Below are 26212 nucleotides of genomic sequence, written 5' to 3' on the forward strand. Positions count from 1 at the left end.
AGATACATCTAAATATAATAATGTGTGTATTTAATGCATGCACTTGTAGATATAAAGACACACACATCTGTCTATGTCTGTCTGCCTGGCTTTCTATCTAGTCATATATATCTATATCTGTATACACACACATTCATGTGTACAGTTAATCAACATTCTAAATGTATGTTTAATATTAAACATATGTTAATTCAAATTTGTTTAAGAGATTCATTCACATACATCTAATGTCATAGTACTATAGTTACAGAAATATATAGATGTGGTATATATGCATTCATATGCATATGATTTACAGATAAATTATATATGTATTTATGGAAGAGGAGGAGAGAGAGAGAGAGAGAGAGAGAGAGAGAGAGAGAGAGAGAGAGAGAGAGAGAGAGAGAGAGCAATTAAAAGAAATCATAGATAAGTAAAAAAAAAAAAAAAAATTGCCATACCTATACAATTTTTAGATGTTTCTAATTGGATTAATTTTACTTATGTTGGTCTGTTCTTGGAAAAGCCATACATATCATGCAACCATTTCAAATGATAGGCTTCATAGAATGAAATCATAAGCTTTAATATTATTACATACATATATACATACATATATATATGATATGCATATATGTATACATATATAACATTGTAATTATAGATTTTGTCTTTAAGTTATAAATCAAAAATTATTAAAAATAATTTTTAATATAGATAGTTTTAACACTACTAATTGATTTATATTTGTATAAGTTTTATTGAAAACAAGCCAAATTATCACAGTCTGTCAGCACAAACTTATGCAAAGATGCTAACACTACATCTGTACTTAGGTTGGGGAGGTGACATCATCTCATTCTACTTCCTTCCCCAGCATATTTATCTACTACTATATTTGCCAGCCTATAAGATGCACCCCTATTTTACAAGTAGATTTTGTGGAAAAAAACAAACAAACAAACAATGTAATAAGTTTCATGAAGTACAGGAGAAATTGTATGTATACTGACTGCTGCTATAGTTTTGTTGTCATCTACTCATTTCAAATAGCTGACAGGCAGATGGAAGTTTAACATACCATTCAAGTTTCTGGGAGAATTCATTTAGATAATTAAAAGATGTTTCTTAAAGGTAATATATCCATTAACTAATGTAAGACATATATATACATACATATATATATATATATATATATATATATATATATATCAGGTATAGGATAAATATGCTGGGGAAGGAAGTAGAATGAGATGATGTCACCTCCCCAACCTAAGTACAGATGTAGTGTTAGCATCTTTGCATAAGTTTGTGCTGACAGACTGTGATAATTTGGCTTGTTTTCAATATTTTATTATTAGTAACAATTATTGTACCTAGCGGACTTATGCTTATCTAGTTCCCTAGACTACAATACTGGCCTCCTCTCATAATAGAGATATGGTTGCATTAGATGTAAGGCAATGTTTTGATACATTCAATAAAGTGAAAAGCCTTTTATATGCTGGCAAATACAGTAAACATATAGAATGTCTGTTTGCACGTGTGTGAGTGTGTGTGTTGCATGTAGGTGGGTTTGCTTGTGCACATTCATTAAGGCAAAATATTTTTGAATGCAAGATTTTAGTATTGCATAAATTATTTGAATGTGTATATTTTGGGAACATGTTAGTCAAATGGAAATGAAATTGTCTAGAAATAGAATATGTTTACATAATAGTGCACATATGCAAAGAAAATATCCAACAACAAAAGCAACAAAGAAAACTTGTTAATAGAGTGTTAACAAATATAATTAAGTATATTGGGTATGAAGTTGTTTGTGCATTAGAAATATTAATAATCCATTATTGAATACTTTAAGTGACTGAGATATCATTTGTGCTTGTCAAAAAAAAGAAATTGTAGCTACCTTGTGGAAAGAATTTGTTAGTTTGTTTGATTACAGAGGTTACACAAAAGGAAAAGTTTGTCTCTAAATCTATTACAACAGTGTTAGATTCTAAAAGAATTACCAGCCAGGAAGTAAGTTCTTGTAAAATGTTTGTTTAACTTTGACTATGTTCCTATTTCAAGTTCGAAACATTTTCCATAATGCATTCCAAACAATTATTTTGGTGGATATTAGTTATTATAGTTCTGAGAAGGAAGTTTTGGAAAATCAAGTAATTTTGGATGAAATTCTGACTCTCTTAATCATTGTGATTAAATGAATTTTTTATGGACATATTTTGATATAGCTTTGTCTGTAATATATGCTTGTATAATTTTTCTTGAAAGATATGTTGGTATTCTTTTACAAGGAAAAGTTCATCACAGGAGTTATACTTTTGAAAATTTATAAAGGTACACTCTTTTTGGCTTTTTAGTTGTTTTGATAAATTTTGTTCTTGCTTCAAAAGCAGTAACTGCAATTGTTCTCTTTGTAAATATTCTTTGTATAGGCACGAATCAAAAACATTTTGATTCAGTTTCTTTTGCAAAAGCAGCTGGAACTGGCTTCTCCTCAAGTGTTCTTGATAATATTTCCGTAGATTTTGTTCATGAAGATGTTGCTTTTGATAATGCTCATGATAATAAGTCCCTTTTAAATGTTCTCTTAGTTGCCTTTGAAGCAAAAGATCTTGGTAAAATTTTCTCAGAAGTTGCTCCTTTTGATATCTTCTCTGCAGGACATGGCGATAATATTCCCTTTGAGATATTTCATAGCTTAAATCTCGAACAAATTTCTCGACAGTGCGTATATCAATATCATTTGATACCATTGTTGCAAAACAGTATACAGTAAGGGTTTTCTGTGAATTTTACTTCGCAAATAAATGATTTTAAGAGAGTCTTTCATGGAATAGTGAAAATAATATGCATGTATTTGCATGGAAAGATGAAAAATATTCTTAAAAAATAATTCGCAAAATAATGATGGAGATTCAAAAACATGATTCATTATATTTCTGAAACAACTGTTGGTTAGGAATTTGAAATCTATTATATTTCCTGGGGAAGATTTTAATTGATACATAGTTTTTAAATAGTATGAATTGTGCAGTAAACATAGGCATATTTTAGGAAATGATTTTAAGAAATCAGTCACATCAAACAATAATCTTACCATAATTTATAAAACCAGAGAAAAAAGAACTATGTTATACAGTTCCACAAAGCTAATCAGACTGCATGGTTATATATAAAAACATTTATATATGTATATGTGTGTGTGAAATAGACATGCATATAGTTGCAACATCATGACACCAACACTTATTTACGTACATGCAAAGATATATCTATACTCAAGTGTTAAATGGTCTACATAACTATGTGTAAAAAAATGTACATTCCCCTCTATTGTTTATGTACATGAGTAAGAATATATACATATTTGAATAGTAGAAATACAATGATGTAAGACTTTTTACTCATCATCAACTTCTCCATTGTAAAGGTAACAGAAGAGCAGTGGTACATAAGCTGGGCTTTCACCTGACTGATTGGAAGGAAATCAGAAACTATTTGATTGTTTGCCAGGTATGAAAACAATTTAAACGTGATTTTCAGTGCAAGATGGATTAATGACTTGCTGCTAGGCATTATTTGTAGGTATTTATGCAAGTAGGGTGATTATATGTTATATGTGTATACACATATACATAAACATGTAGAGGCACACACACACACACACATACATACACATAAACATACATACACATATACACATACACAAACATATGTGCACTAATTTTATGGAAGGATAAATGTGCTTTTAATTTTCAAAATGTGATTTGAATAACAGAGAGATATGGTGACTATACAGGTGAAGCACCTGTGTGATCAAGTTACTGAACAAGTGGGTTATTGTTCTATATTTTTGTTTTAGTCTACTTAGATGCTTGGTTTTAAACACAAGATTCTGCTATAAAAAAAATTGCATTAACAATTTCTAATTATTTGGACACTTATAGAATCTTCAAAGCTGTGCTAGAATGATGAAAAAGCAATAACAAGTTATAGACTAACAGTAAAATTTGATATAATTTATGGAGTAATTCATGGAAACAACATAACATAAAATAATACATAAAATAATACAAATGTTTCTATCAAAGCTTACTATTGTCTTAATTGTTAATACATCTTAAAGAACTGAAATACTATACACTACTCTTGAGTTCTTGATCATATAAAAATAGATTGGATGTCAAAACAGATGTAACATGCTTCAATTGATTGGTAAAAAAAAACTAGTAAAACATAATGGAGCCTCTATGTTGTTACTTGATCTACTAGAAATAGCAGCTAAATTTCCCTAACATGACACTGTACTGTCATGAAAAAGTAAATGATACACAGGATAATATATTTCTAAACACCCTTAAAAAGACAGGCTGGACTGCCTTTGATCATAGGTCTGCTTGATTAAGGCTAACCTGGGACTAAACAACAACAAGGTGTAAATAAAGTAACAGTCATATTGTAATAAATACCATGTCTTACACATCAAAAATCTGTTCAGATCAACAACACTTAAAAAAAATCTTGTAACAGAAAATAATCCCAGCCACAAGAGAGAGAGAGGGAGAGGGAGAGAGAAAGAGAGAGAGAGAGAGAGAGAGAGAGAGAGAGAGAGAGACACACACACACACACACACACACACAAAGTGCATTGGCAATGGTGGTTCATCTGTTAAAAAATATCAATTTTGGTTATTGCTGTTTGATTTGTTAAGAATTTTTATTTTTTGTATCTCATTTTGCTTTTCATCTATTCTGGGTTTCAAGTGCATTTACACCTTCATCATCATCATCGTTTAACGTCTGCTTTCCATACTGGCATGGGTTGGATGGTTTGACTGAGGTCTGGAGAGCTAGCAGCTGCACCAGGCTTGTATACACTAATCATTAGCTTCCACATGCAAAACTGACTTAGTATTCTTAACAACAACAAAAAGTGTCTACAAGATTTGCAAATTTTTCTTATCTGTGATTATTCAAATATATATATAATGTTTTGCGCACTGTATGGCCTGCAAGCTCTTTTGATTTCCACATTACAACTTGGCTTTCTGGTCCCTTGAAAAGTGGATCTCAAAAAACTTAAAGGTTCTTCCTCTTACTCCTGCTCCCAAACCAAGCATTTGGGGGTTCTTAATGAGTGTTTGAAGTTAAACTATTGGCTTTGCTTCAAACACTACACACTTGCAGTGAAACCTCTTAAACTCTCCTCCTTCAATCCACCAGTCTCATCGTTATGCAAACACAGTCACCATTTTCAAAAACATCTCTGATTGCTCTGACTTCCTCCCCCAGTTATCTTCTGTTATCCTTAAACTGTATTCCACCACTTGCTTCTATCTTGTCCAAATCCTTCAATTTTTCTCTTGTCAAAGGGATCTTTAGAAATATGCCACAGTGTGTTTCCAGTCCCCAAAAAACCAATCTTGCAAAGATGATAGAGATAGTTGCAATGAGCAACCTATTTCTCACTTTAAATCTGTTTTCCTTGACTGATTAGCATGGTTTCTGTAGAGATCATAACTACAGGAGACATGCTTTTCTTCCTTACATACTAATGGCCTCTCACTCTTGAGAAGAATTTTGGTGAAAGGAAGATTGTCATTCTTGGCATCAGAAAAACCTTCAGCATTATCAAGAATGGTGCTCTCCTAGTTAAGTTCCTGGCCTGTGGCCCCCATCTGCCTCTCATCTCTAGGATCAGAAGTTTCTTTTCAAACTACTCCAGTACAATGTTTGATGGTGGTGTTCTGTTTGATGCAGTTCCATAAGCTATAGAAAAGCCTAAGTTTTGCTTATGTTATTGAGATTTTTTCTTCTACATTAAATGATCTACTTTTGTTATATAAACACACATGCCAGCATATCTTTCTACATACAGTTGCATATACAACATAGAAATCTCAAGCACTGATTCCATGAATAGAAACATTTTGAAAACATCCTACAATGGGGTCAACATAATCTAGGCTCATTCAACAGCATCAGGCACATTTGTCAAACTCTTATATTTTCCACCCTCCTTACACATGAACAACTCACAATTAAATTCCTCAAAGTTGATGGCTTCATAATCCCTGATAATCTTTCACAGTAACCTTACATATATTGCATTGTCAAAACTATCTCAAAGACTAAGTTTCCTCTTCACATTTAGAAAACACTTCAGTCTTATCAACAGTTGACCCTCTACAAAGCTCAAGGTTAACATTAAAGTACTGTTTGCATAACTAGTAATGATGCTGCCAATACATATAAATCAGCCAAAAGAAAGTCAGGCTCACCAATGTGTACTTCTCTCATTATCGCTGTATTTCAACCTCCAGATATCACAATAAAAACTTTCCCCAATCATTCCACCCCAGAACTGGAAATCTCTCCCATCAGTTTTTCCTGTACACATCCCTCTACAGACATTCAAAATGAAAATTAATAGTAGTGATTGCACCAGACTATGAGGTCATGACTGCAAAGGTCATGAGTACTGTTCCTTTTCCTCTAACAGAAAGGAAGAGAGAGAGAAAGAGGGAGAAAATACACTCAATTAGTTTATTCAACCATAATTTCTCTTACATTTCAATGTCCTACATAATTCTTCCACATACTTAACTTTCTTTCTTGACCTTTTAATTGTCTTGTCATGAATTCAATGCTCTTTTCTTTTCCTTTTATTTTGTTTCAAATAATTCAGTCTATCAGAGACCTCAAGCTATAAGTCTGATATCATTTCCCCTATTACACACAATAATTCCTTACCTTAACATATTTCTGCTTGTGTTGATAACTAGTATTGATTATTTTAACCCATTAGAAGATGCTTAAAGTTATTAATATATTTCCTACATCTATTCTTAGTCAGTCCCTATAAACCCCAATTGAAGTAAATAATTTCCGTTTACTCTAGATTGCATAAGCATTTAAAAGGTCATTCCTGTCAGTTATGACTATTTTCTGTGTCAGCAGGTACAGTGTTAATCCAAATAAAGATAATTACTTTGATTAGCAGTCACAAGAAATTTCTGAATTTCATACAACTAGTGCTAAAGATTTTTCTGTTATTTGACTCTTTGTTATAGGATACAGCTTCATTGATTTTTTGGTGTTCTGTAGCAATCAAAAAATCCCTAACTAGGAAATAATTCTACATAGCAGACTTAGTTTGCTTTTAGCTTCATTCTACTATGGCTGTACTCATATTATTAGAACCTAGTTAGTTTTCTTTCAGTTATACTTATCAAATTACTCATCAATTACTTTTTGCATTTAAATATAGAGCATCTTCACAATATGTGTAATTCTTTTATGTAACAGGTTTCTAGACATGTTAAATGTTGGTTTTCAAATTAGGATAATTTTATAAATTTCTGAATAGGCCTTGTTTAAGAAAACAATACACTGTGAAAACATATATATATATATATATATACATATATATATATATATATATATATATATATATATATACACATAAAATTAAATAATGAGGGTAGAAATTGATATTAATCAATTAAAACCAGTGGCTTAGCATATTTAAAAAGTCCGAAGATTAAAAATTATATTACATACAAAATTAAAAGGAATGACCACCAAAGTGGATTCCTAATATGCTAAAGATAGACGTCAAATCGCCTTACCATGAAGAGTGTATTCTCAAGAAAATTTCAGCAAATGCCAGAATGTAAAAATAAGCAAGACAATAAAAATATACGAAATAAAAAAAACGATTACCTACGTACCAATGGTTTTGTTTGTTAATATTTACGAATGTAATTATCTGCAATCTCATCAGCATAGTCTGTCACTTACAAAACACAATTTCCAGAACTAGACACAGAATGCTCACCCGGCCTCACCATACCAAAATGAAAACATTTGAAAGATATCCCCAAATATAATTTGCAGAACTTTATACATGCTCTCTTTTGGGTGAGCATAGCAAGGATGGCACATGTGAATGACGAAGCCACCTTGAGCATAATCCTATGTACCAAAAAATAAAAAGAAGGGGAAAAAGAGAATCACTCACTGTAATGCATTTTTTTGCATGACATTATTGCCCGAGGTTACTGTGGTCTTTTCCTTAGTCTTTTCTTTCAATGGATAAACCTAATCTGTTTCCCCTTTTTACACTATGACAATTCTGTGATACACGATCCCTACTGATCGGCCTTCTTTTTTTTTTTTACGATCCCTTTTGATCAAATTTCTACCCCACCTTTTTTTCCTTCTTCTCTTCCCAAAAAGAAAAGCTCTACTTTATATTTTGTCCCCTCTGTGTTCAGCCCTCTGTGGTCAATAAAGAAACATATCTATCTATCTATCTATCTATCTATCTATATATTCTTATATTATTATAAAATCTGGTAATTAGTCATATATTAATTAATATCGAATAATTATCAGGAGGCCAGCACATCTAAAGAATCAAAGAGATTCAGAAATATTATCTGCAATCTCAGGGGATTAAGGTACATTTTAAAAAATAACGTCGACCACTAACGTGGACAGTTAATGCGCTAGAAATAGATCACATCTTGTGTCTATTAAGACCTAAATTGTTCTCAACATGAAATATAGCAGCATACCAAAAACGTGAGTGAGCAAGACATTTAAAATCACCTAAAAAAGCATTATTAAACAGGAATTAGTTTCGGATTTAACAAATTCTTACCATTTGTCTATTCCTCATCAACCTGATTTGTAATGTAACCGCAATCATCAGAATCGTATACAGAGTTGCCCACCGCCATGGGTGCGCGTGCATATGGTTCTGCTAATTACAGCTTAATGGTAAAATTCAAAAGTCTTCGTTTTGGCGCGCTAATTCCAGGAATATATCCGCAGAAAATATTTACTGCGTCTTATATATTCAGTATGAGAACATGAGTAATGGGTAAAATATTATTATAAAATCTGGTAATTAGTCATATAATCTCTTTGATTCTTTAGATGTGCTGGCCTCCTGATAATTATTCGATATTAATTAATATATGACTAATTACCAGATTTTATAATAATATTTTACCCATTACTCATGTTCTCATACTGAATATATAAGACACAGTAAATATTTTCTGCGGATATATTTCTGGAATTAGCGCGCCAAAATGAAGACTTTTGAGCATCTCTGCAGTGATTCCTGATGGGCCGGGGGCTTTCCCGGTCTTCATACTCTTAATTGCTTTATCTACCCTGGTACTATCAACTCGGATAGCTGGTCCCTCTATTGGGTCGACATACGGCAGGCTCTCTTTCTCCCATTCATTCTCTTTATTAAGCAATCTATCGTAGTGGCATCTCCAGACCTCTTTCTTCTATCCCAAGTCAAAGGGACTCTCACTCAGAGTAAAAGGCAGACTGTATGACGCATGCGTACGAACAACCATGCTACATGGCAGTGAAACATGGGCTGTAACTGCTGAGGACATACGTAAGCTCGCAAGGAATGAAGCCAGTATGCTCCGTTGGATGTGTAATGTCAATGTGAATACCCGTCAGAGTGTAAGTATCTTGAGAGAAAAGCTGAACATTAGAAGCATCAGTTGTGGCGTGCAAGAGAGACGATTGCGCTGGTATGGACATGTGGTGAGAATGGAGGAGGATAGCTGCGTGAAAAAGTGCCACACCCTAACAGTTGAGGGAACCCGTGGAAGAGGTAGGCCCAGGAAGACCTGGGCTGAGGTGGTGAGGCAAGACCTTCGTACATTGGGCCTCACCGAGGCGATGACTACTGACCGAGACCTTTGGAAATGTGCTGTGCGTGAGAAGACCCGGCAAGCCAAGTAAGATCGTTGCCAGTGCCCCTGGACTGGTTCTTGTGCGGGTGGCACATGAGATGCACCATTTTGAGCGTGGCCGTTGCCAGTACCGCCTGACTGGCTCCTGTAGGATTTTCGAGCGAGATCGTTGCCAGTGCCCCTGGACTGGCTTGTGCGGGTGGCACATAAAAGACACCATTTCGAGCGTGGCCGTTTTCGTGCGGGTGACACGTAAAAGCACCCACTACACTCTCTGAGTGGTTGGCGTTAGGAAGGGCATCCAGCTGTAGAAACTCTGCCAAATCAGACTGGAGCCTGGTGTTGCCATCCGGTTTCACCAGTCCTCAGTCAAATCGTCCAACCCATGCTAGCATGGAAAGCGGACGTTAAACGATGATGATGATGATGATGATGATGATGATGCTCTTCTAGCCACCAACCCTTGCCTATTTTTAAAATAAGGAATCTTTTAGCCCCAAAGTCCTTGAATGCACAGTCATAATGTCAACATTATCACTGCTTCACTCAAGTGGTGACAAATGTGGAGTGTCAAAATATGCACAAATTTGTGTGGTGTGGGCACACACACATTTGAAAGGTTTCCTGTACTATCTGTCTCACTGAATTCCCTCATAATGCAATGGTCAACTCAAGGCTACAGGGCTACAGTAGAAGATATTTTCCCTACATTCCATATAGTGGGGCTGAACCTGAAACCAGGTGGTTGCAATGTAAACTTATTGACTACAAAGCTATGCCTGTGCTCCCACCTATGTTGATGCCTCCCAGCCACGTCCGTACCACCCAGCCACGTCCGTACCACCCAGCCATGTCCATACCTCCCAGCTATGTCCGTACCTTACAGACATGCTTGTGCCTTACAACCACACCTATGCCTCCCAGCTGTACCTGTAACTCCCAGCTGTGCTTGTGACTCCAGCTGTGCCCATGTCTCACATGCTCACATCCATGCTTGGGCCTCTCACTTGTGCCCATGCTTCTCAGCCATTCATGTGTCTCCCAGTCATGCCTGTGCCTCCCAGCCATAACTGTGCCACCCAGCTAAGCTGCACCTCACTACTGCCTCCCAGCTATGCCTTTGTTTCCCCCAGTTACACCTGTGCCTCCCAGCCATGCCTGTGTCATGGAGTCATGCCCGTGCCTATTCCATATTTTACTTCCTTTCAAGAACATTCACTTTGAACAAGTTTTCCATGCTATACTAAATTAACATGAATTCGAGAAGTATTAATTAGAATGATTTAAATTCCATTAGGATGATTTGAATTCCAGTTTTTATTTCAGTTCAAAGAGTCAATGAATGAGGCCAACTTCAGATTCTTCTTTCAAACAATATCAAGAATATAATTTATCAATACTCTTACCATCTGTTTTGTTTTACATTCTTTTACCAATCAGAAAGCTTATTTTAGAAACAATTTCTATGAATTAAATTTTTTTTGATCACCCATTAAAAAAAAAAATTAAAAATTAAAAAGAAAGCAGGTTTTTATAAAACCCTTAAAAGTATTTCTAATTAGTAATTGAATATTTTGGCTATGAAAATTAACACTTCCAATGTAAAAATGACATGTTTATTTTAAGTAGCACATCTTATCAATTTGTTAAATACTCCATGTTGATTCAAGAGAAACATACCACTTTTGTTTATTCATGAATTTATTTCAATTACATTAAAGTCTATCCTTAAGCATATCATTTAACTCCATATGTATGTAGGGTTTCCAATACATCATTCTAAAAATATTTGCATCAATGTTGTACTGATTTAGATTCTGAATGAATTGTGTGTGTGTGTGTGTGTATTTTCTCCCTTTTACTTGTTTTGGTTATTTGAGCACCACCTTAAAGGGTTTTAGTTGAAGAAATCAACCCCAGGATTTATTCTTTGTAAGCCTAGTACTTATTCTATCAGTCTCTTTTGCTGAACTGCTAAGTTACAGGAACGTAAACACACCAACATCAGTTGTCAAGCGATGTTTGGGAGACAAACAGACAGTGCAGGCATGACTGTGTGGTAAAGAAGCTTGCTTCCCAACCACATGGTTCTGGGTTCTGTCCTCAGGCTGACCAAAGCCTTGTGAGTGGATTTGGTAGAAGGAAACTGAACGAAGCTTGTTGCATATATATGTGTGTGTGTATGTTTGTCTCCACAACATCACTATTCATAGCATATTGTCTTCTCAACTCTTTAATAACACTGTCAAATGTAATGCTCATTTTTCACATTGTTTTGAATTAACCATGCATTATTTTGCTGTTTTGAGATTTTGATGATGTGATTTATCTTTAGCCTATTTTTAGAATGACATTGTGGGGTAGATTTGATAGGCTGGATCTGGCTGGTTTGAGCATAGAACAACTAGAATATTTGGGTAGGGTGTGGCTGGTTTAAATGCTAAAGGCCAGGTATCATGCCAATTTAGAAATCCATAAAAAATATCCAAATGTGAAAACCAACATTTAGAAGACTATACATATATGTAAAAGAATTAGATTGAATAAATATGATATGTATATGAGAAAAAAGAGTAACTGTTAATTAGTTTGCTTATTAAAACTAAAGGTAAAATAATTTGGATGTAATAATATGAATACATTCTAAAGGACAATGTAACTGAAGAAAACATGAAATAAGTCTCTCCTTTTAAATAAGACTACAATAAATTAGTTATCAGAGTTTCTAAGGTAACAATATATTTCTTATGGCACAAAGCAGGCAGTTTTGGAGGAGGAGGCTAGTTGATTGCATTGACCCCTGTGCTTAACTGGTACTTATTTTATCAACCCTGAAAGGATGAAAGGCAAAGTTGACCTTTAAGGAATTTGAACTCAGAACGTAAAGACAGATGAACTATTGCTAAGCATTTTACCCAGTGTGATAACAATTCTGCCAGCTCGCCACTTTATATTTCCTATATATGAATAACCAAACTATTAATGGATTAGTTTGATGTTTGGAGAATCATTTTCAAACTTTATACTCAACATAAAAGAGAAAAGGAATATTGGTTTGATAAACTCTTAAGATATTTATTTTACAACTTGTTTCTCAAACTGTAGAAGTTAATTCATGCAAATAAAAACCAGAGTCTATGGAAACTGATGTTGGTCAGTGTTGGTAAAAAAATAATAATTTAGTAAAGTTCACAAGTTTGGAAGAATTCGTCTGTTGAGGAATGATGAGGGTATTGGCATTCAGAGGAAATCCTCCATCAGAGGAAAAAAAATTTTTAATGTCTATGGAAGCACTGAGTATATTTGTTAGAAGAATATGTCAGGTAAGAGAAAAGTATTAAGAGGAAAGTATTAGGGAGGGAAGAAATGAAAGAGGTGTTAATGGGATAGGGTAGCAAAGTGATCAAGCAAAAATGGCGAGAGAAATGGACAATAATGGGCAACAGAACAAAAGAAAAAAATACAGATGGGGTGACATTAAAAGACTGCAATGTATTAAAGTAGTGTATACATAAGTACACTACACACACATACACACACTACACACACACACACACACACACACGCACACACACTACATGACCCTGGTTACAGAGTTTGGGTCATTTCTAAAGAGAGAGTAGTAATATATGGCTAGTTCTAGGAAGGCACTAAACATCAAGTATCTTTATTTTGCACCACTAAGTTCTTATTGTAGATGACTACAATTACCCAATCGAAATCAATCAGTCAATCTCCCTCCTCTCTCTCTCCAACTATGTGTGTGTGTGAGAGAGAGAGAGAGTATGTTTGTATGTATGTATTTATAGTCTGCCGAATGCCGACCCAACAGAAGGACCAGCTATCCGAATTGACAGTATTCTGGTAGATAAAGCAATTAAGGGTATGAAGACAGGGAAAGCCCCCGGCCCAACAGGAATCACCGCAGAGATGCTCAAAATATCTGGCGGTGTCGGTTATAGCCTAGTCACCCATATAGTTAACCAGGTGATACATGAAGGAGTCATACCAGATGACTGGTGTAACAGCACCATAGTCAACTGCTACAAAGGTAAAGGTGACGCTCGTCTGAGGACATGCATAACCTTGCAAGGAATGAAGCCAGTATGCTCCGCTGGATGTGTAATGTCAGTGTGCATACACGACAGAGTGTAAGCACCCTGAGAGAAAAGTTGGATTTAAGAAGCATCAGATGTGGTGTGCAAGAGAGACGACTGCACTGATATGGTCATGTGTTGCAAATGGATGAGGACAGCTGCAGGAAAAAGTGTCATACCCTAGCAGTTGAGGGAACCTGTGGAAGAGGTAGACCCAGGAAAGCCTGGGATGAGGTGATGAGCACGACCTTCGAACATTGGGCCTCACTGAGGCAATGACTAGTGACCAAGACTTTTGGAGATATGCTGTGCTTGAGAAGACCCGACAAACCAAGTGAGACCATAGCCTATGGCCTAGGCCAGTGGGTGTAACCAGCCTACTTATGAATACCTCTCATTCATTGGACAATAAACTTTGCTTCCGAAGACCTATTGAGGCAAGTAAAAACAAATCAAAATTGCTGACGTGGCCGATGACAGTACTACCTGATTGGCACTCATGCCAGTGGAACGTTAAAAGCACATCTGAGCGTGATCATTGCTAGGGCCATGGATTGGCTCCCATGCTGGTGACACATGAAAAACACCATTTGAGCGTGATCGTTGCCAGCATCGCCTTACTGGCACATGTGCCAGTGGTACGTGAAAAACAACATTCGAGCATGGCCATTGCCAGTGCCGTCAGACTGGCTCCTGTGCATGTAGCACGTAAAAACACCTTTGAGTGTGGTCGTTGCCAGAACCGCCAGACTGGCCCTCATGTCGGTGGCACGTAAAAGCACCCACTACACTCTCGGAGTGGTTGGCATTAGAAAGAGCATCCAGCTGTAGAAACACTGCCAAATCAGATTAAGACTATAAATACATACATACAAACATACTCAGTCAAACCATCCAACCCATGCCAGCATGGAAAGCAGACGTTAATGATGATGATGATGATGATGATGATGACATACACATACACTTACTTATACACAGAAATTTATACAAATAAGCAGGAAAAGAAATAAGGTTAATAGAAAGGCCACTGTGTGGCTGTAAGAGATGGGAACATCAATGAGAAGAAGAGTTAAAATCAGGAAATGGGAGTATGAATTAGGAAAACTGATTGTTTATGCCTGTTTGTGAAGCCATATCAATAGTGAAGTCAGGGCTTTCTTATATTTATGTATATAAAAGGATCAGTGGTGTGTAGCAATCCCAAAATAAGAGATTGTCAAGGGAATACACTGACAAATTGAAATAGCAAACCATAGGTTTGCAAATGTCCTGAGTGTCATTATAAATGTGAATGGTGATGCTTGCAGAAATTGTCCTTTGAACTGTGGACAAGGTGGTATGAGAAAGTTTGGTATGTTACAGGATCAAGGACAAGAAAGAATATGCGACAGGAGAATTAATTTTAATGGAAATGTCAGCAGGAATATAAATAAGGGAATTCAGTCTTCAGACATGTGTGATTTGGCTGATATGGGTCCCACACTTAACCAAGCCTGTTGACCTTATCATTCAGCTGCATACTCATTCTGACAATCAGACAAGTGTACAAATGATTAATGAGACTCATCTCTTTTACAAAGTACTTTGGCAGTTAGAAGTGACAATGGGGAGTTTACTGGTCTTCCTAGCTTGCCTCCTTTGCTCTGTTGCATGTTGGTCTTTGAGCAACAAGGAGCACTATTTTAACCTGGTCCAATGGTATACTTCAAGTGGCAAGATTTATGGCAAATGGTTTTAGATATGATTTAAGCATCTCCTTATATTGCATCGTCTAATCTCTGAGACAACTTCTTTTGTAGCTTGTTATAAAACAGTTTGTGGGGAGCTGATTGTCTGATATGAGAGCTACCTGTCTTACCCAGGCGTAGCTGGGATTATATCAGTAGTTTTTGAGTGGGTAGCATCCAATAAGTAAAGAGAGAGAACTCAAACTTTTGCTAATAGAAACCATTTTAATACACAAGTTTAAAAGAAACATTAGAAACCACCAGTTTATATTTGAAATGCCTGGTTTAACAAAAAAGCAATACACATGCTTACCATTGTAGCAAATGGATTTTAGAAATGTCTTTTTGTTTGTTCTCAGTATTTCCAATATACTATGAAACATTATTGTTGCTTTTTCTCAAGTTCAATGAATAGTGTCAAACTGAGAAACACTATATATCATTAGTTCCATCTAAACTGCACATTAGTGATTACACATATGAACACTAATATAGTCAGTTTAGTTCAGCTTTTACCTCTCTACAAATGAATTTCAATGACTTCTCTTAATGTTGCAAGATATACATATCTAACAATCATTAAACAGAATATTAAAATATTCATCTTAATATTCTGTATGCACATTGCATATCAGAAAGAGTAATATATTATTTCATTTGAAAACTGATGAACAACTACCTATGTACAGTGCCATACAAAATACAATAACTGCATGCGGAAAGTTATTAAAGCATTTGGGTTGCTATTTCTAACAGGTAAAGCTAGGCTGATTCATGCCATCTTGGTTGGCATTTATCAGATGCTGTCAGAGAGCAAGGGGAAGATAAATGACATTCACTTCGTTAATTTTACATCAAGATAATAACTTTGGGATGAATTGGCCAACAGCTGGAATTCAACTTGGACTGGAACAATAGAATGATTGCATTACAGAATTAATTCTCATCCATCCTTAACCTCTAATAAAACACCACCGGGGCATATAGTCATGTTATTTAGCTGTCTTTAGTTTGGAGCCGCAGGCTCAATTAGCCCTCTGCAGGAGCTAGCTGAAAAGTCCACAAAAGTGCAGCTTTTAAGCTAGTCTTGAATAAAGAAACATTTGACACTTCAGTGTGATAGCCGAGTCAATAGGTTAACAAACAAACTAACTGGGAAATTGGTAGTTCATATCCTGTTACTAGTACTGTATTGCATCAGCCACCAAGTTCAGTCTACCTAATAGTAATTAGGTTGTGCAGAGTGGATACAATTCACTGCTGTAAGTAGTGAAAAATGAATGTTCTACTTGCTCACATAGTTCAGTTCAATGCTACTACTAAAAAATATCACACATGCTAGATTAGTATCTTATCCTGGTGGATATTTGTCTATCATCTGCTTAATATTATAAGGAATTAGAGATAAATATTGGCTCAATAGATCATAGATTGTTTTCTAATATCTTTAAAAGTTGTATTACTTAAGCAGTCAAAGCACTGAATTGATAAAGCCCCACACTATCTGATAGTCTTTATTTTTGGATAAAAATCTTAGTGGGCTTAACTTTATATTTCATCTGATTGACTTTGATAAAAGATGTACCATTAATATATTGGAATTACTTCAATGGATTATCCCCTATTCCCATTTCTGCAATTAAGGGCAACAAATGTTGGCTTTGGGTTCCCCCAACAAGAAAAAATATTCTACAGCTTTCGAAGATGCATTCTAAAACAACTAGCCCTACACTACATAAAAACATCACACACACACGTCATTCACATATATGTATCATTGTTTGTTGGGTGCTTGGGTGCACAAAACTTAAAGCTCTGTTTTGATTCTCTCCTGGAAGCTACTACACTGCCATGGAGAGTGATCAGCTGAAATACTTGGGTAGTTCCTTAAAGACTGTTTAAGTCTATCACTGGTTTGCCTATGGTAATAGGAGGTGGGATTTGAACTCAGAATGCACTGAGTGTAAACGGATACCATAAGGCATAGCCCTCAATACTCTAACATTCCACCCACCAAAACACCATTTTGGCTGGTGCTATATCTGTTTACCTTGGAAAGGTGAAAAACAAAGTTAACCTAGAGGGGATTTGGACACAAAGCCAGAACAAACACAAGATATTCTTTCTGATGCTCTAATGATTCTGCCAATTCAACACCATATATATATAATTTTCATTCAAGTTAGGCATTAATAGGCATCAGATGTGGCGTGCAAGAGAGATGACTGTGCTGGTATGGTCATATGATGCATATGAATGAGACCAGCTGTGTAAAGAAGTGCTGATCTCTAACTGTGGAGGGAACCCGTGGTAGAGGCAGACCCAGGAAAACATGGCAAGAAGTGGTAAAGCATGATCTTCAAACTTTGAGCCTCGCAGAGGCAATGACTAGTGATTGAGACCTTTGGCGATATGCTGTGCTTGAGAAGACCCATCAAGCCAAGTGAAATTGTAGTCATGGCTGATGTTGGTGTCACGTAACTGGCACCTATGGTGGTGGCATGTAAAGAGCACCGTTCGAGCATTGGGCCTCACGGAAGCAAAGTGGCTGAGTTCCTTCCGAGTGTTGGGCCTCACAGAGGCAATGACTGAGACCTTTGGCATTTTGTCATGCTTGAGAAAAAGACCCATCAAGCTGAGCAAAATCAGTCATGGCAGATTCCGGTGTCACGCAAATGGCACCAGTGCAGGTGGCATGTAAAAGCACCCATTATACTCTCAGAGTGGTTGCTGTTAGGAAGGGCATCCAGCTGTAGAAAACCATGTCAAATGAGACTGGAGTCTGGTGCAGCCTTCCAGCTCACCAGCCTTGGTCAAACTGTCCAATCCATGCCAGCATGGACATCGAATGTTAAATGATGATGATGATGATGATGATTTACATCCATTTTATCATGCTAGCATGGGTTAGACAAATACATTTTAGTTGGCATTGTTTTTATGGCTGGATGTCCTTTCTGTTACTAACACTCTTTTTCAAGCAAGGGAGGTTTTGTTCCGATTATCTTTGAAAGCAGGGAACTACCAGGTAATTTGTTGACAGGAAAATGTCAACAAACTTCCTGAAGTGGCTTATACTAGGTGATGAAAGGTTGGAGTATGAAAGAAGGTACTGGAACAGGTTTCTTGTTGCAGAAGAGTGAGTTGGAGCAACCAAGGTGGAGCTGGAAAGAGAGATAAGAAAGTGGTGATGAGATGCCAGGGTATACCCTCAAGTTCAAAACTGAGTAGAAGTAACTGGGGACAGAAGAACAGGAAGTGTCAGTGAGTAGGAGTTGTCAGAGAGTGTGAGGGAAATAAGGCACGGTTAGATATGTGTTAAGGATGAGGAGATGCAATTATAATGAATGAAGAAGAAGGGTTGTATTAGTCAAAAAATGAGCAAAATCATAAAGTTTCAGAATCTTAAATCATAACTGTGATATTTTTTGTCGATTCCAAAAGCTTTATTGAATATGTTAAATATATTGGCAAGGTAAAACTTTATGCCTTAATCTAAACAATTATGGAACCATTAGAAACCAACAAGACAACTAAGTTAACTGAATCATGAAAAAGAATTGTGCTTACAGATCTGAGTTGAAATCCTTCCAAGGTCGTTCTAATATGTAGAAGCCCAGAAGACATCAATGGAAGATCTTTAAAGGTTTTACTTTATATGTAATATTCTTATAAAGACCGCATTCAGGTTCAGGGTCACTTGTAGAGAAAATGTGTGCTGTATTTAACTTTCTTCATTCTATGTAAGAAAGAATTAAAATCAATAAGTGAAAAGCTATAGAAACAAATAAAATATATATGATAGATTAAAAAAATATATATATATAAAGACTCTAGAAAACTAATGTAACAAGCAAAATATAAGTGTTTGAAAATATACATTTTTGAAAGCATTACTATCTTCAAATTTGAAGCACTGCTTTTCAGTAAAGGCATACTTTATGTGTGTGTGTGTGTGTGTGTGTGTGTGTGTGTGTGTGTATGTGTGTGTTGTATTATGTGTATGTGAAGGAAAAGAGAGAGTGGGGGTGGAGAGATATGGTCAATATAACTTATTTCCCACTATGATTTTAGTTATTGTTTTCAGTAGTTTTTGGTTCAAAGTTTATTTAAAGCAAAGTATATTTAAGTAGTATCTGAATATACTGAAAAACTAATAAAAAAAAAAAAAAAAGAAAGAAAAGAAAAATTAAATTGCACATTACAGCAATAATATTTAAAAAAGAAGATAAACAAAGAATGTTCTTGATAGTAAAGTACTTACAGGAAGTTTATGTCATTTCATAAACATTCATATCTTTTAAAAAATACAGTAGCTAAGGCTAAACATTCAAATGAATAACTTCATTGACAGACAGGCCTTAGGCACAGGTTGTGAGTTGTGGAAAAACCTAATTATTTATATAGCACTTTGTAATGAATATCTTAAAGAATTAACAAATCACAATAAGTATTAAAGTATCAATGCTATAGAGTGGATAGTAAAGTATTTACTGATAAATAACTAGGATACAGATTGTTAACCCTTTCTTTTGTCTTTATCCACCAGCTAGACCAGTGGTTCTCAATCAGGGTCCATATCGTCCATGGGGATCCATGTAATTTTGTTATTAAAATTTATTTGCAATAAATTTGTTATGCTTCTATAATTCACAAAATATTTTAAACAATTTATAATATGAGTTTTAAAGCATCGAATGGTCACAAGAGTCTATCGGAGTAAAATAGGAATGAAAGAGGTCTGTAGGTAAGAAAAAATGGTTGAGAAACACTGAGCTAGATGTATTTTATCATTCAACACTTTACTTTAAAGCAAAGGGGATGGGGAGACACAGAAAACAGAAGAGGGAAGAACTTGAGTAAGGTTTTACACTTAAACATTGTAGAACACTTCATTTTCGGGTATATTATTTTTACACTTTGCCAGGTAAATTTTTACTCCAAAAGATAAATTAACCTCTTGTTAGATCAAAGATATTGCTGATAGTATAATGTAAATGAACTGACCTAGGTCATACACAAAACAGCTATGTTCCTTAAATTAAATCTTCAGGCAGAAGATTGGAGTTTGAATTAAAATCTGAAGAGCAAATTTTCTTTTAAAATAAATATAAACAGTGATTAAATTTTTCAAAATATAAACATTAGTGATATCAAAATTATATATTTTTAATTTAACAAGGACCAAGATTTTATTTTGTTTTAAAATTAAACAAAACCCCAAATAGTATTACGATTGTTCCACCAGTAAGCTACGACCATGCTGTGGGGAGCACCAACATTAGCATGAAACTAAAAATTAGTAAAATACATGAAAGTATTTTCTACATATAATGAAAAATGATAAGTTTGTACAGCTCAAGTAAATGAACATAATGTTAAAGTGTTATGTTTATGTATGAGAAAAGAAAATGGATCATGTAACACTGTTTATAAGGTATATATTTGAGAAAATGCTAAAATGTAAGTATACACAAAATTTGAAATGTATAGTTGGTTTAACCTAAGATTAAATAGTGGATACACATTTAGATTTTTAAACCAAGTCAAGTGTCCGAACACCAAAATTATTCATACGAGAATTTAAATGAAAAAGAAAAAGAAAAATACAGAGGGACTCAACTGACATCACTTAGACATCAACAAGGGAATATGTATTCAAAGTTCCAGCAGGGACATACATTAGGTGACCCAGCATGGCTGCAGTCTAATGACTAAAACGAGTAAGAGATGAGTATTCTTTGTATGATCACATTTTTCTTTACTAAAACACTATAAGTATCAATAGTGTTTTTCAATTTGTGTAAAGAGAATTTATACAAAGAAAGAGACAAATAAATGGAAAGAGAAAGAAAGAACTTACAGTTAGTTGTTTAAAGTTAATTATTTTCAAGCTTCTTCAGGTGATATTTTTTAATCCAAAGATAGAAACAATATATTACTGTGTAAGCTAAAACTGACTGATAGTAACTGAAGGCAGCTTAGATGAATGTAAATATGTTCATTGATATTAATAAACCTCTAAGCAGTTAGAGACTAGTTCCTGTTCAAGCACAATTGATTTACATACAAGAATAAAGGAGTGGAAGATAGACTTATTTTAGCTCATTCTTTATAAGGAGTTAAACAGTACAAGAGCTCATTTATATGAAAGTTGAAAATTGTTATAACAAATATCTAAATAGACTGTAAAATATAAATATCCTGATAGACAGACATTAAAACACAGACATCCTGATAGACATTAGAAGAGATATCCTGGTAGCAATTGAAAAGAAAATGTGATTGGAAAATAAAACTCGTATATGAATAAAAAATTATTACATTCAGCATACTTAGCATAGCTGCATTTCAATGACTGAAGCTAGTAAAAGGGTAAAGATACATGAATCTTACTCTTTAATCCTTTAGCATTCAGATTACTCTGTCAAATGTAATGCTTATATATTCACATTGTTCTGAATTAATTATGTATTATCTTGTAGCTTCAAGGTTCCAATGATATTATGTATTATCTTGTAGCTTCAAGATTCCAATGATGTGACTGTTTACTTTTAGAATGACATTGTAGGGTAGGTGTGAGATGCTGGATCTGGCTGGTTTGAACATTAAACAGGTAGAATATTTGAGCCTAAAATGGAGTTACGGAAAGAACAGAATGGTAGACTGGTAGAAATGTCAGAGCATGGATAAAATACCTTGTAGTATTTAGTAACGGCCAATTATGTTCTGAGTTCAAGTTCTACTGTGGTTAGTGTTCTTTTGTCCTTCTGGTGTCAATAAAATGTAGTACTAGTCAGGTGGGGGTGATATAAGTAACTGCTCCCCTCTCCCTTATACCTATATTAGAAATTACCATTTGAAGACTGAAGAAACATAAGAGAGTACAGTTATCTCTAACAGTTCAGGTTTTACATATATTTTCTCATGTAGAAGTGTGAAATGGCAAAAATAGCACAGCACCAGTAAAGAAAAGCATTATGTACTTTTACATTCAGAGTTCGAGTTGACAGTTTTCATCCCACTAAAGTCAACAAAGTACTAGCTAGACAACTCCATTAGTCACAGCTTTTTGAAGTTCGTTTTCTTTCTCATGATAAGAAATTAATATTTTCTTTATCTAAAATGTATACAAATTTTATGTTATACCATATGTTGTTCTTTTGAATAACAAACTGAAAATACAAGTCCTAAGAAAAAAAAAAAAAGGCTTGTGTTGGTGTTTGTTTGGGATTAAACTATGTCTCAAGCCTACAGGTTCATTAGGCTCATCCTAGTTTCCATGGCATTTAAGTGGTGAAGACTATTTAGCTCCTCTCTAAGTGGAACACCAATCTATAACAGGATTAGGCCTCAGCTGTTGCTCATACACCTTTTCAGCTGTGCTGACTGGAACAAGGGGAAATGAAGTGCTTTGTTTAAGGATACGAAGTGCCAAATAGTTCAGAACAGAAACTGAAATCACAACCTTATGATTGTGAACCCAATACTGTGATTTATTTGTTTGTTTGTTTTTGTTCAAAACATTTCTTTTGTTCAGACAATGGTTTACAAAGTAAGACAGTTAATGACATTGTTTATATGGTAGTCAATTTTTTTTTTGCATTAATCTTCAAATGTGGGTGCATTCAAGTGATTAGTCTGGTATCTATATATATATAAAAATGAGAATGTGTGTCTGTCTGTGTGAATCCCTAAAACTCGAGAACTACGCAACCAATTTCATTCAAATTTTACACATGCCTTACTTAGGGTTCCAGTTGTGTTTTAGTCAAAAAAAATTATTAACTTCTTGCAGAGTTCGAGCACACGGCAACATAATATCTCCTCCACTATTTAAGTATTACGTGTCAAAAGTGAAACAAAAACACTCATGTCAAATACTTTCACTTTAAAAATGAAACTATTCCACTAACTGAAACAATCACATTTCGATACTGTAGTGACAGATACTTTCACAGAGAGAGAAAGAGAGAGAGAGAGAGATGTATATGTATACATATACATGTATATGTACACCATTTCGATACTGTAATGACAGATACTTTCAGAGAGAGAGAGAGAGAGAGAGAGAAAGAGAGAGAGAGAGAGAGATGTATACGTATACATATAGATGTACACGTATATGTATATAGATATAGATCTATACATACATGTATATGTATACATATGTGTAGATGTATATATATATATAGATGTACATGTAATATGTACACATATATACATGCATACAGATATCTATACATATATTCACCCATCACACACACATACACATGCACACAAACACACACATTAGTCATTTGTTTTCTTATCCAAAACTACGTCAAAAGTACTGAATGGATCTTTATGAAATTTGGAAATTATATTCTTTGCATAACGGCCATAACTCCCATGAAAATTCATATATTTTTGATGTTGATGAAATTTTAACCCGAACATAACAGATGAGCATTATTTAGAAAATTATGTCACACGTTATCGAGGCTACCATTCTTTCTGGATGTGCAAAAGGGGATGACGTCTTTATTCCAAGAATTCCTCTTACTCCATCAGGAGCAGACATTCCTTTTACATTCAGAAGACTACAATTCCCCCTTCGTGTGACTTTTGCCATGTCCATAAACAAATATCAGGGTCAAACACTGTCTGTAGCTGGTCTTCTCTTGGAAGAACCCTGCTTCTCACATGGGCAACTGTATGTTGGCTGCTCAAGAGTGGGCAGCAACAAAAAACCTATTTGTATATGCTCCACAAGGGAAAACAAGGAACATAGTTTACAATGAGGTGTTATAAAATCACAACAGCAAGAAAGTATGTACATGATCACCTTCTTTTACGAAACTTCATTGACTTTCATATATTTATATTGATATACATATATATACGTGTGTTTGGGTGCGTGTGTGTATATACATCTCTATATATAAAGATGATGCGTAGTCTAGACGGCGTTTTTAGATTTCATTATTCTCTTTAACCCGGGCAACGCCGGGTATTTCTGCTAGTACAAAATATTAGTACAGATACTTTGTGTTACAAAAGCATCTCAACCACATGGTTTCAAGTTTAGTCACACTCAACAGCACTTTGGGCAAGTCTTTTATATTATAGTCTACAGCTAACAATGCTTTGTGAGTGAATTTGGTTGGTGGAAACTGAACGAGGCTTATTGTATTCACAATGATAAAAAAAAAGAAAAAAAAAAAAGATTCAACAAGCAAATGAACACTCTGCAGAATGAGATCAAGCAGAAAATCGACTGCCTCAGAACAGTGTATATGTTTGTAAAATTAGACAAGATGAGCAACCTCTATCAGATTAGTGTTAATTCTTATAATTGGCTTCTTTCTACCTCATATTCTGTGAAAAAACAAATAATGCATTTTGAAATGATATAAACACAACAGTCACAACCCCCCACCCAAAAAAGCCATTACCTTAAAAACTGAAGATAAAGTAGATATCTTAATATACAAATACCCATATATTACAATGAACACCCACCCAATTTCAATAATAACCTATTAACTCTTCTAAATAAACCCTTCTAAATCTGACCTAGGCATCATTAGGAAGAAAATCATTGATGCATTCACACCCAGAATAAAATCACCCTCAGCCTTACTTCTCTAAAGTAACACATATATTGTGATTGATTAGTTTAATAAGATACCAAACAAAAACAAGTATTACTTCTTCCAGTTTGACATTAAGGACAGTTATGCAATACTTATTACAGTTTTGGACATTACCAAATCAATAACAACAATAAAAAAAACAGAAATCAAAATAATACTACAAGCTAGGAAATCCCTACTGTTTCACAGCAACGCATATTGGATCAAAAAGGACCCCCAAGGAAACATTTGATGTCAGTGTGGATTCAAAGGACCCAGCAGCTGAGGCCAGTGTTATCATTGGTCTATACATATCATCAGCAATACAGGCAAAATTTCCCTTTATTTCAGATGGTCCCTATAGAGGTGATGGTCAACTCCTCTACAGAGGCTTTAACCCACAACAAACAGACAGGTTTAGGAAAGAATTACACCACTTCTTCAAAAACCTAAGAATCTCTATTGCAGTTATCATACATCTGAAAAGAGTCAACTTCCTTGACGTCAATTCAAACTTAAATATCTCCATTTACAAACCTTATAAAAAAAACAAAACAAACCCAATGTATATATAGACTCCAACTCCACACAAAGTATAATTAAAAACATTGGCAAGAACATCTCACTAACACTCTCCACTTTATGTAATGAATGTGTGTTCAACAAAATAGCAACTGTATACAAGAAGTATCACACAATATCAGCCATAGAGAAAAAGTCCAGCACACTAACAACACCACATCTACTATAAATAAGAAATGTGAAAGCAAGGGAAGAAACATAACTTAGTTCAATCTACCTTTTAACATAAGAGTCTCTACAATAACCAGCCTATTCTTCAAAATCCTTCATAAACACTTCTACCCTAACTGTATGTACCACAACTTGATTAACAAATGCAGCATCAAAATATCATACCTTACATCCAGCATCTTTGAAGAAACTATATTCAATTATAATTATCTAAACTAGCAGGACCTGTGAATATTTCACAGAATTAATGGTAAAACTATTGGGTTATTCCTGAAAACTTTATCCAA

General features: G+C 34.8%; 1 protein-coding gene across 4 annotated transcripts in view; it reads right to left on the minus strand.

Moving 5' to 3' along the window:
- Positions 1 to 26212, minus strand: part of LOC106878230 (ecdysone receptor) — a 129065-nt gene that overhangs the window by 53770 nt on the left and 49083 nt on the right. Inside the window, exons 1-2 of one of the 4 annotated variants that reach the window (XM_014927400.3) lie at positions 21419 to 22933; positions 19126 to 19294 (exon numbers count right to left, since the gene is read on the minus strand). The exons of 1 other annotated variant lie outside the window; for it this stretch is intronic. The gene's annotated coding sequence lies outside the window, so the exon portion shown is untranslated. Of the gene's footprint in view, positions 1 to 1894; positions 3495 to 19125; positions 19295 to 21418; positions 22934 to 26212 lie in introns of those variants that run through there. 2 more of the 4 variants (XM_014927391.3, XM_089353460.1) reach the window with 2 other exon arrangements.

This window comes from Octopus bimaculoides, chromosome 1 (genome assembly GCF_046866305.1).
Source record: "Octopus bimaculoides isolate indiv1 chromosome 1, ASM4686630v1, whole genome shotgun sequence".
Classification (NCBI taxonomy): Eukaryota; Metazoa; Mollusca; class Cephalopoda; order Octopoda; family Octopodidae; genus Octopus; species Octopus bimaculoides.